Source organism: Muntiacus reevesi, chromosome 3 (genome assembly GCF_963930625.1).
Source record: "Muntiacus reevesi chromosome 3, mMunRee1.1, whole genome shotgun sequence".
Taxonomy (NCBI): domain Eukaryota; kingdom Metazoa; phylum Chordata; class Mammalia; order Artiodactyla; family Cervidae; genus Muntiacus; species Muntiacus reevesi.
The window spans coordinates 257,681,174-257,694,723 of NC_089251.1; the positions used below are offsets into that span (position 1 = coordinate 257,681,174).

A 13,550-nucleotide genomic window follows, 5' to 3' on the forward strand; every position below is an offset into this window, starting at 1 on the left:
AGGGCACATGGGCTCCACTAGTTGCAGCATGGGGCTGCAGTAGTTGCAGCTTGTGGGCTCTAGAGTGTGGGCTTCGTAGTTGCGGCACACAGGTTATAGTTCTGTGGCATGTGGGATCTTCCCAGAGCGGGGATCAAACCCACATCCCATGCATTGGCAGGTGGGTTCTGAACCACTGTGCCACCAGGAAGTCCTAAATTATATTTTAAATAATATTATCTGAGTCCCATTTATTTTGCCTTTTTTTTTTCATCTAAGTCTTTTGTCTTCTATTTCAATGAGGCCATGTCTTTTTTCTTTTTATCAAGGGATTCAAAAAGTTTTATAAAAAGAACCTATTCTCTACTGAACACTGTCATGGGACAATTATTTTCTCTAAGCTAAACTTGCTTTCATCTTTTTATGCATATATTTTAGAGTATATACATATATATTAGAGTTTCATATTTGCCCATCCTTCCATAACAAAAGACTTAGCTTATATTTTTCATTAAAATAGACTTAGATATTATAACTTATTCTTAAAATTTGCCCAGATCTTTGTTTTTTTTATTTACCAATACATCCAAATTATCGAAGAACATAGAGAAAAAATATTTTAAATGATCAATCATTAGGGACAGTGTGTGTATGTGTTTTATAAGCAATTTATATTCTTAGATTCAGGTAAGGGAAGTTTCAGGGAAAGGTTTTTTTGTTTTTGTTTTTAAAGGGTTATCAATAATTTTAGGAAATAGTAAAATTTCTCCATTTTTAAAAATTTCTACATTTTAGCACTGAAAAGCACTAGAATGTGGAACATGTGCAAATATACCCTAATCACTCCTATGTTGAGTAACTTCCAGAATCAAAAATGGATGACCAGTAAAAGTTACATCAATATTTGTAAGCCAGGAGAACACGTTTTCTAGATGTAGTGCAAAATTGAGCTTACTCAGAAGATACATGTTTTCTGGTGATAAAAGCTAATGGTAGGTGATAATGCTAAAAGAAGCAGTTGTCATTTTCAATATAATATTTTCATCTTAGTTAATAAAATACTTACAATTAAACTAATAAATTGATAAATATTTTCTTCTGAGAAACATGATTTTGGGTGATGATGCTAAAAGAAACAATACTTTCCATGGTAATGAGATCTTTCCCTAGCTGTTAAAATACATATAAAAATAAATATTAAATTTCACAACACTTAAAGAGCACATGATAAAATCATATTCAAGTACTACAGGTGATATAGATTTCCTTTTTATGATGCCTTTATTTTCACATACACACAAAACTTAGATAGTTTCCCTTGAACAAAGCACAAGTCTTGCCTAGTGCAGGACTGTTCATTTTACTGAATTGAAAGCCAGTTTAATCATATGACATTGATTACTTTTATTATATTTTTTCTGGTGGTTTAACATCTTGGAGATGCAGTTGAAGAAAAAAGCATTATTCTTTTTCTGATTTTTAATTATTTTTAACTTAAAATTTATCTCAATAATTACTGTGCATTAACCTAAAAAGAGAAGTTCAACATTTTTAGCAATAATAAATTAAAATTTCATAAAGTATAAAGTGTATAAGTTATAATTTATGACTATAAAATTACATTAGGTTGAAACTTCAAACAATTTTCATTGTTGAATGTGAAGTTATGTTAAGCTTGCTGTTCAGCTTTAATAGTGCCATTGTTAGATTTTTTTTCTTTCATTGTCATTTTCATATAGAATTTAAATGACATTTTCATGTTGTTTTTAATTGATGCTTTTCCTTAAATTAATTTTCACACAAAAATCCACAGATGGGTAAGCAAAAGAAAAAGGAGAATAAAGAAGTTCTATGAAAATTTCTTAATATGATTCTTATCAAATCAGTCAAAAGTATCTCATTATGATAGAAATGAAATTTTGCTACTTAATAGACACAGTTTTAGTGGTACTGTCACTATTGAATCAAACCTAACATAAGCTACACTTTAGATTATTTACCTTTGTTGTAGCTTCCAATTGTTTTCATTTGTTACCCTTTAATATATTATGCTTTTCTGTGGAGCCCTTTCTTCATTTGTTGATAAAATATAAAATTCTAGGGAGAATCTGGCTATTGTAAAGCAAAACGTCATTGAAATAATACTCTTAGTAATATAGTCTCTGAAGTTCCAATTCATCTGTCCTTGCCCTTCTGCCAAATGTTATCAGGAACAAATCTGAGCTTGAACAAGCAGTCTTTATTGCTCATGCAGTTCATTGGAGCACCTGACCATGGGGATTTATGAGGCATATTGATAACAGAATATTAGGATGACTTTTTATAGGGTTTGAACTTTTGTTCCATGATTTAGGGAGACTTAAGGAAGATGTCTTTATTTGAATTAAGAAACTAGAGTGTTTTTATGATTAGCTATTTAAAATCTTATCAAGAGGAAGGGAAAATCAGAGCAAGGATAAATCTGTAATTAATAAAGAAGTAGCCGTGATTCATATTAGCTGGAAGATGCTGTCATTTTTGTGTTTCGGACAATATTCATGATTCTGTCTGTGTTCAGATATGATTCTAAATAGCACTTATGTTTGTTTTGACTCATAATGGTGATAGAATGGCCTTACTTGTTATTGATGATTTGAAAACTGTTTTATGTTCAGCAGGAGAACAAGAAGGCTTAGCTGTGAATACCACACTAGTTCCAAGATGCTAGGGGCTATAAATCTTCTTTCTCAGCTCAAACTCAACAAACGAGAAAATATATTGTTTAAATGCATTTGTGTGTATGTTTTTCCGAAGCTAAATTTCTTGGTGCAAATTTGGGGTAAGAAACTTCATCAGATAAGTTTTACTGAAACTTCAGGTTACAAAGGCACAGAAAAGTAAAATTAGGAATAAGACCAAATTACAGCTGAAACATAAAGAATGAAAGAGGGAAGAAAAATGGAATGAAAATATGAATATTTCTGAAAATATTTATTTTTCACAAATATTTACACATTAAAATAACTGAATTACTCAACTGAGAATGTATTATATAATTATTAAACAATTTTGTTATTTGCTTGCATAAAATTATTGAAGTGAAGCTAATAGATTCCCCATATTATAGTTATTTAAGAAACATATCATCCACTGAATAGTATTGTTAAATATTTGCATGATATATGGATGATAATTCATTACAATTAGGATACTTAATGTTTTATTTACTGTACCTTTAATTGAATAAAATATTCATTAGAAGATTCTGTCATTATTATTTGCACAATTTATCATCTTATCTGAAGCTCATATCAAAATAATTTGAATAGTTATGTGAAAATACAGAGTAGTAAATAATAAATGTGGCTATGTAAAATCATTTTAAATTTGCATCATAATTCAGGATCACAATACATACAATCTCAGAAAAAATTGAGTAAGGACTTGATAAAGGTAGAAAGTGATATTAGATATGTCATGCTATTTAGCCATGGGGCAACTCTTAATTTGATCCACTAAGTCTTTGAATAAAGCATTACTTTTTCATTTCAATATATTTTTAACAATGTAGTATTTGAAAACTTCAAGAGAAATATTTAGACTGCTATTTGTAGACAATATATGTAATACTAATTTATTAATGTTCTATAACAAATTTTGAAAATATTTGAATACTTGAGTATTCCAGTGAACACTTTAAACAGGGATTTTTCTAATCCATAACAGTTTAACACATTTGCTTTATTTCTCTTTGTATTTGCATACATTTCATTATGTGTGTGTAGGCAGAATCATTTAAGAAATATTTGAGACATCATAATGTTTCACCTTTAAAATCTTCAGCAGCTGCTGCTGCTGCTGCTAAGTCGCTTCAGTCGTGTCCGACTCTGTGTGACCCCATAGATGTCAGTCCACCAGGCTCCCCCATCCCTGGGATTCTTCAGGCAAGAACACTGGAGTGGGTTGCCATTTCCTTCTCCAATGCATGAAAGTGAAAAATGAAAGTGAAGTCGCTCAGTCGTGTCTGACTCTTTGTGACCCCATGGACTGCAGCCCACCAGGCTCCTATGTTCATGGGATTTTCCAGGCAAGAGTACTGGAGTGGGGTGCCATTGCCTTCTCCATTCAGCAGCTGTCTCAAGGAACAAATACATTTTCCTTAATAACTGTAAATTATCACACTCATGATGTTGTTCAGTCACTTAGTCGTGTTCGACTCTGTGACCCCGTGGACTGCAGCACGCCAGGCTTCCCTGTCCATCACCAGCTCCTGGAGCTTGCTCAAACTCAGGTCCATTGAATCCGTGTTGCCATCCAACCATCTCATCCTCTGTTACCCGCTTCTCCTGCCGCCTTCAATCTATCCCAGCATCAGGGTATTCTCCAGTAAGTCGGCTCTTTGCATCAAGTAGCCAAAGTATGCGAGTTTCAGCTTTAGCACCAGTCCTTCCAATGAGTATTCAGGGTTGATTTCCTTTAGGATTGACTGGTTTGATCTTGCATTCCAAGGGATTCTCAAGAGTCTTCTCGGGCACCACAGTTTGGAGAGCATCAATTATTCAGCTCTCTACCTTCTTAATGATCCAACTCTCACATCCATACATGACTACTGGAAAAACCATAGCTTTGACTATCGGGACTTTTGTCGGCAAAGTTTCCGCTTTTTAATGTTTAGGTTTGTCATAACTTTTCTTCCAAGGTGCAAGTGTTTTAATTTCCTGGCTGCAGTAATCATCCACAGTGATTTTGGAGCCCAAGAAAATAAAGTCTTTCACTGATCTATTTGGCAAGAATTCATGGCAGATGCCATGATCTTGATTTTTTGAATGTTGCATTTTTTTGCCAGCTTTTTCACTCTCTTCCTTCATCTTCATCAGGAAACTGTTTAGTTCCTTTTCACTTTCTGCCATTAGGGTGATGTTGTCTGCATATATATGGTTGTTGATATTTCTCCCAGCTATCTTGCTTCCAGCTTGAGCTTCATCTAGTCAATCATTTTGCGTGGTGTACACTGCATAAAAGTGTAATAAGCAGGGTGACAATAGACCGCCTTCTCACACTCCTTTCCCAGTTTGGAACCAGTCTGTTGTTCCATGTCTTGTTCTAACTGTTCATTCTTGACCTGCATATAGGTTTCTTAGGAGGCAGTTATGGTGGTCTATTATTCCCATCTCTTTAAAAATTTTCTTCAGTTTGTTGTGATCCACATTCTGTTCGGTTCAGCCTCTCAGTCGTGTCTGACTCTTTGCAACCCAATGGACTGCAGCACGCCAGGCTTCCTTGTCCATCACCAACTCCCGGAGCTTGCTCAAACTCATGTCCTTTGAGTCAGTAATGTCATCCAATCATTTCATCCTCTATTGTCCCCTTCTCCTCCTGCCTTCAATCTTTCCCATGAGTCTTTTCCAATGAGTCAGTTCTTCACATCAGGTAGCCAAAGTCTTAGAGCTTTAGCTTCAGCGTCAGTCCTTCCAGTGAATATTCAGGACTAATTTCCTTTAGGATTGATGGTTTCATCTGCTTGCAGTCCAAGGGACTCTCAAGAGTCTTCTCAATACCATAGTTCAAAGCATCAATTCTTTGGTGCTCAGCTTTCTTTATCATCCAACTCTCAACATCCATATATGACTGCTGGCAAAACCATAGCTTTGACTCTGTGACCCATATAGGCTTTAGCATAGTCAGTGAACCAGAAGTATATGTTTTTATGGAATTCTCTTGCTTTTTCTATGATCCAACAGATGTTGGCAATTTGATCTCTGCTTCCTCTGCCTTTTCTAAATATAGCTTGAACATCTGTAATTTCTCAGTTCACATACTGTTGAAGACTAGTTTGGAGAATTTTGATCATCACTTTGCTAGCCTGTGAAATGGGTGCTATTGTGTTGCCTTTCTTCTAATTGGATTGAAAACTGACCTTTTCCAGGCCTCTGGCCATCACTGAGTTTTCCAAATTTTCTGGTATATTGATTGCGACACTTTAACAGTAAAACTGTTAGGATTTGAAATAGCTTATCTGGAATTCCATCACCTCCACTAGCTTTGTTCATAGTAATTATTTCTAAGGCCCACTTGACTTCACACTTCAGGATGTCTGGCTCTCGGTGAGTGATCACGGTATCATGGTTGTCCAGGTCATTAAGACCTTTTTATATAGTTCTTCTGTTTATTCTCATCACTTCTTAATATCTTCTGCCTGTTTTAGGTCCATTTCGTTTTTGTCCTTAATTGTGCCCATCTTTGCTTGTAATGTGCCCTTGGTATCTCTAATTTTCTTGAAGAGATCTCTAGTGTTTCTCATTCTATTACTTTCCTCTGTTTCTTTTCATCGTTCACTTAAGAAGTTTCACTTAGGTTTGTAACATTATACAGGAGACAGCGATCAAAACCATCCCCCAGAAAAAGAAATACAAAAAGACAAAATGGTTGTCTGAGGAGGGCTTACACTCAAGATATTATCCTTAATATTGCATTAGCTATTATTATATACCCTCCATCTAGTGAGCCCTGGTTTTGCTTTGTATGTGCATTTTTGTGTGTTGTGTCACTTTACTTTGATTCAGATTCCCACTGCAGATCACACATTAGTTGTCATGTGGTATAATTGTAAAGCATTTTTCAGATCTTTAATGACACTGTGTATATTTTCCAATTTAGTGTATTTCTTACCTTCTTTCAATGCCAAACACTTGGTAGTGTATATATCCTAAGAATCTCAAAACTGACCTGAAATGGGCTTCTCTTAAGATGATGATATAATACTGTAATATATTGAGATATTAGAATATTTTATTTGATGTTTATTAAACTGTTAAAATTAAGTTGCCAGAGAAAATTACATGAATACTGAGTCTCGATGGAGAGACCCTGTCTTAATCAGTCTGTCTTTAATGTCCACCTATTTCCCCAGATTAACCAATATGTCTTCTTCTTCTCTAGTGTAACCTCTCAGATATTTTCTCATAGAAATCAAAATTTCCATTTTGTTTTCTAACAGACTGTTTGCAACATCTTTTTAATTCAATATGAATTTGTTCTTATTTTACCCTGATCATTGTATACTGTTAGGGTCAATGGGGAGGAAGAAGGGAGGAGAGCTTTCCAGAATCAATGTACTTTGTCAAGGAGAATAAAATCACCATTTCCACTATGAGGTAAAATCTGCATTATGTGATGTCATATCTTGTTATGATGACTTCTATCATGTAGGAGTTAGAAAATATAAAATAATATCTATTCTTATTTATTTTGTGCCATGTTTAAGCAAAAAAGCACTATAATGTTGTTTTTGAAAATAAATAATGAATGAAACTCAGAGTCACAAGATAAAGTAGAATTACTAATTATTCTGCTTGATTTTGATTTTTAAAGAATTTCCAAACTACATTTTTTTTCTATAAATTCTTTGTAGATTTTGGTAGAAGAAAACATATCTATCTAAACTTAATAACAGATGCTCATTTGTGTATGCAAGGATCTGATTTAGAAACGGGAAAATATGATAAATGTGAATAAGGACAAATAATTGGAAAATAATTCTTAAGAGTAAGTTGATGCCTGTATGAATTAGGACTGGAATGACAACCACATGCATGTTGCCACTCCCTCATTTTCTCCCCTGGACAATATTGCAAGTTGATCAATAGCACTGAGATGGAAGAGTATTCTTTTTGGGAGCCTAGTATTAATTTTAATATCCTTCAGAAGACATAGCTTGATTGAACAGTTTTTTTTAAAGTGGAGTGCTGATCATTTAATGAAAAGATGTATGTAGAAGACTTTGAAAAAATTAGAATATAGAAAGCCATTGGGAATAGTTATAGATGTCACAAAGTTGTAAATTGAATGCTGAATTTATCATGAGGACATATTGAATATTTTGTCTTTTTGACTAGTGGTAACAAATTATTTAAACATCTTTGTCTAGAACATATGTTTCCCATGTGTTTTATTTCTGTTAACCTGCCTAGTTTGTGAAGACGTTCATTTGGCTTTCAAAGAACGGTAGTGAAATAAACCAGAGGTAAATGATAGTATCTGTAGCAATGCAAACATTTTATTTTTAGAAGTATTTATATTTCATAAAATATAAATAAAGTAATGCAAATAAACAATGGAATGAAACTATACATCTAAAAGAAATTTCTATGGAAATACAAATCACTGAATTAGATATTCATTCACTATATATACTAAGCAGTGTAAATGATCAATTAAACAACATTAATTTAATAGTTGCTTTAAATCCACAAATTAAATCTACTTAATAATATATTTATAAATATATTCTTCAGCATGAAGAATGGATATTTTTCTGTTAGGAATTCTCATCTTAAACTATGTGAAAGATTGGTAAACTAAATCCTAATTCTGTGTTCAAACTCTTTATTGAATAATCTCCTATCTTGATTGGATACTTGTAAGGAATTTAAGTACTATTTAACTTTTTATTATTTTACAGCAATAATACTGATCTCAGTTTATGTTCATCTTCTTTGGTTATATCATGTAAAGAAAAATAATTTGACACAGTCACTTGAATTAATTTCAATATACTATCCTGTTTACATTCTGTTTACATTTACATGTTCAGAAAGTTTTTGAGCAAGAGGAAGTATATTGTTCTAGCAATGGTTGCTCTGCAATACAACAATATTCTCCTTAATACAACTTTTGTAGCCATGTTCTCTGTATTTTATATACTATAATTATGTTCATTTTTGTATTAATTAAATAATTTAAATATTGATGTAAATGTTTCTAAATGTAAATATGGAACTTTGGAACTTAAAATAACTAGGATACACCAGAATCCTGAAATATTTCTAAACCTTTATTATAATAATTTTAAAGAGTAACCTAGTATTCAATTAATTTAACTTTTTAAAAATAGCAATCAAAATTTGAAACTATATCATAAATATTTTAGAGAGCAATGTAAATATCTACACACATAAAAACTCTGTTTTTTTATTACTTAAATACTAAAGGCAAAACATTTTCAGATTTCTTAAAGATAATTCAAAGTTTTAGAAAGGTAGTTAGTAAGTAACAGATTTTAAGCACTTACAATCTTATATAATAAAGATGATTCAAAGTTTTAGAAAGGTAATTAGTAAGTAATAGATTATAAGCACTTAGAACCCAAGAGCTAGAGTTCAGTTTTGGAGACTTAAAATTGCTGCTTTTACGAGCTATTTTATTATGATCATGAAGCTGTCTATGGGAATTCTAGAATGCAAAGGAAGCCTGTCTTTATGAAGTATGTTATTTCCATGCTGCTATCTCAAGGATCTTACAAGAAAAAAATAATCCATTCTCTTCACCTGGGCATCTTGCTCACCTGTGGAAAGAACTCATAAAGATGGGAATTTTAATTTGAAGATACTGACTTGAATTACTATATCCATTTTCTCTCACTCTGTAACAAATCACTACATATTTAGCAGTTTAAAACAATGCACGTTTATTATCTGTTTGTCAGAAGTCTGGCTGATGAGGCTGGATTCTCTGCAGGTTCTCCTGGAGTCTAAGTCAAGGTGTCAGAAGGGCTGGGCTTTTCTCTGAAGGATCTAGGGAATCAATCCACTTCCAAACTCAATAGGGCTGTTGGCTCAATTCAGTTCGTTGAGTCTGTTGGACTCAGGTCCCTGTTTCTTCTGATTGTCAGTCAGGGGCTGTTCCTTGAGCTGCCTGCATTTTTCTCTCATGTGGCAATATTACTTGCCTTCTTAGACCCTCGGTGTTATAATTCAATTCAGAAAAGGTATGTGATCGGTCCTCATGCTTTGAATTTAATAACTACCCCCTTGGTCACATCTCTTTCTGGCATCCTTTCTGGCTCCTCTTCTACCATTAAGGGCTCATGTAATTACTCACCTAGATAATAAAGAATAATCTCCCTATTTTAAGATCAGCTAGTTAATATACTTATATCTGCAAAGTTCATTTTGCAATGTAACATAACATATAATAATGGGAATTACACCAAGAGGTGGTGATATTGGAAGCCAAAATTCTGCTTATCACAGGTACTTTTCAAAGAAGATATATACATTTAATACAAAATGTTTATTTTGAAATATTTCCTGTACCCAACAATAAACATGTGTAGAGGAATTTTCATGTAAGGAAAAATAACTTAATGCAAATGTATGTATTATTTATTGTAGATGTTAATATTGTATGTTATAAATTTGACTTTTTAAAAAAATCAGATAGTTTTTTATGTTAGGATCACAAATATACTCTTTCATTAGAAGCTAAGGAGACATATTCATTCCAAAACAAACACAGAAATAACTAAGAAGTATGTTACACTTACAAGTGTACTTACTTATAATATTATACTTACAATTATAGAAGTGTATATTATACAATTATAATCTTTTACACCAGACTCAAAATATATGTACTCTAAATTTTTAACTAGTTCGATTCAAGGAAAAAATGTACAAATAACAAAATTAATAATTGATCAATATCTAAGGTGAAAAATTATATCCACACACTCCCAATTTTAATTATATGTCATAATACAGTTAAACACAGTTAAAAAGATTTTGTGGTCATTTTGTATTGCAACAGATGTATGAATATGTTTTCTCATGATCAGCGAAAATTCTAAATTTCCAAATTGTATGCTGTCATCTCAGGCAGATTAGCATAAAATTTAATTTATGCCAATTATCCAGAGGCAAAGGAGGGAAATTAACTTGACACATTAATTTTGAATCTACGGTAGTCTATCATAATGTTCATGTGCATGCGAAATTTATTAGTTATTCCCTTTCATCAGTGTCAGAAATTACTTCCTTGAGTGTCTTAACCAGAAGAAAATATTTGTTCACAAAATACATTGCAACACAAATTGAATTACAGAAAACTGGCAATCTAGGAGGTAGTTTCACAGCTTTTTGTTAGCCATATATAAATTTGATTTTGATTGTAATAATGATGCATTTAACTTTCTAATGTTTATAACATTGAGGGTCTAGGAAGGCAAATAATCCAAAGTAGCAGATAATTTGAATTATTTTAGGAAATGCACTTTCCTTAAAATAAATGCATGGTATGAGGTAGGAAATCTAAGAATTTGACTCTAATTTGTATTTTAGTGCTGTATACTGAATTTTCAATGTGTAGCCTTTAAAAACTATCCTATTGATTTATCTTACATTATTCATTAATTAATATCATCTTTAGTTACTAAAAAAATCCTAATTTTCCTTGACACTTCAAGATTCAAGTTTTCAGTATCTTCATTAACATTATTTATTTGATTTAATGGATGTTCAGCATTTGTAATACAAAAGTGAGTAATTGATGGTTTTTTATATCTCTGTTCTTTCTTTGACCAGTTAGCCAAAATTAGATTTTTAACTTTGGTAAAACCTATCACACACATACTGATGCATAATGATTTATTTTATCTTAAATCATGATTGAAGGTCTACTATGCTCAGCACACTGTTCTGAGAGCAATAAGAAAGCAAGAGCGCACTGTGTAAGACCGTCTCCTCCTAGAGGAATTACATTTACCAAAAGGCCCTCAAACGGTCATGTACATATTAGAAGAGGAAAAGATTTTGAAGAGTTAAAATCAAAAACTTGTTTGAGTTACATTTCTTCTTTCTTAGGTTTTTAACTGTAACAACACGGCAAATCTCTATAAGTCGCCATGTTTTTATATGTAGTATGGCCACACATATGTTAATTCACATTGATCAGGGAGTCCCTGTGAGGATTAAATGAAACATTTTTTTCATGTGAAAATCCTTTAAAATTTCTAAAAAAAACTGTAGTATAATTTATCCAGCCAAATTGAAAAACTTATATTCTTTTCAACATATCTTCAAATTATCAAAAACAATCTTTAAAAATGGCAAAAGATTAAACATTCTTATAGTCAGTACTCATTGCTTTGAGGCAACGTGATCTCTTGAATTGTGAACTAATTTTTAGTGTTATCTCTTCAAAAAAGATTAACAAAAGTTAAAAGAATCTTTTTTAGAAAAAATGAGTTCCAGTTTTCTCAGATGTAAATTAAGGAAGATTATGTAAAAGCTCATTTATGAGCTTCCATAACAATTCAAAGACTTATTAGTTTCTACGTGTTTATAGTAAATGATAAATGGCATTTTGTTTATTTTTTCTTACAATTGCATTTAAACAGAATATCAAATTTTAGTTGATTATATAATTGAAGTAACATTATTTCTTCTTCCACCCCCCAATTTTCAAAACAAAACCTATGGTTTACTGTTTCTTTTTCACAATAAAAGCTGAGCAGGAAATTTAGTTACTAGAAGCAATAGGAACCAATCAGAAGGTTTAAAGAATCATGAAATATGCTATTTTGCATCCTTGAAAAAAGGAAAAATAGTTGTTTCAAGGACTAGTTGGAAAGTTATACTATTTGAAATGACCAAGATTGTACAAGATCAACCAAAGATCAAATTCCTTTCCTGATTGAAATTTTCTATTATTTAAAATAGCTAGAGGGAACGATGTATCTGCAAACAAAAAGAGAACATGTTATGTCAATAGAAATGGTAAATCTGTTTTTGAATTTAATTCATTAGCACTGTAATTACTATTGCCCTCAAATTGATGAGCCTAGAGTTAGACTCTGGAATTTGTTAAGCCCTCGTGGAATATCTAAGACACCACTCTCTATTTGGTACCTACTTGCTGGAGAGATATTAAGTCCTACACCTGGTCTCCAGTGTGTACCTAGTTTTCTGAGCCTTGTGAGGGTTCTCTCCTGATGATTACTGAAAACAGAAGTAACAACTGTGCCCCCCCCATTTTTTTTTTTTTTTTGGTATGAAAAGGGGGTTATGAGATTAAGAATAAACTACAGCTGACCCTTGAACAACATGGATTTGAACTGTGCTGGCCCATGTATGTGGGGATATTTATCCGTGATAAATACTACAGAACTACACGTCTCTGGTTGGTTCTATCTACGACGTGAGGGATGCACAGATACAGAGGGCCAGCTGTAAATTATGTGAAGATTAATGCCACAATGTTCAAGCGTCAATGTATATAAAACAATACATGTATTAGCAATTACAGCAGAGTCTCCAAAGGATAAATAACCATTTCTATAATATATTCATGCAGATACATTGTTCCCAGTTGTTTTGTTTTTTCCTGGAAATGCAATCACATGAGGTTTGGGATCTGTATTGATTAAGTGACATATAAATCACTTCATACAAATGAAGGTCTTACATGGCGTATAATTGTTTACTAGCTATAGATCTATCTATCTTTCCTTTCTTGATTGTGGGTTCTAAAGTAGGAGACATAGTTTCAAATCACCTTCTATCTCATTAGCTCTAGTTCCTTAGACAAATTATGGATTTTTTTTTTAAATATGAGCTTCACTTTTCTCTTCTATTGAATGGAATTGGTAATAACATATTTCTCAAATTTAATCAGGATATGAATGACAAAATTCTAATATTTACTACTTTGCTTGTCACCTTTCTCCTGTCCCCTGTTCACATTGGAACATTGAAAATGGCACATTAGTGGTTACAAAATAACTGAACAGGTCAAAAAATACATGAATAAGGGAA

At 32.3% G+C, this 13,550-nt stretch overlaps 1 protein-coding gene across 1 annotated transcript in view; it reads left to right on the forward strand.

Annotated features, from left to right (window-relative positions):
• ZNF804A (zinc finger protein 804A) overlaps positions 1-13,550 on the forward strand; it is a 311,199-nt gene that overhangs the window by 66,245 nt on the left and 231,404 nt on the right. The gene's annotated exons all lie outside the window — the stretch shown is intronic.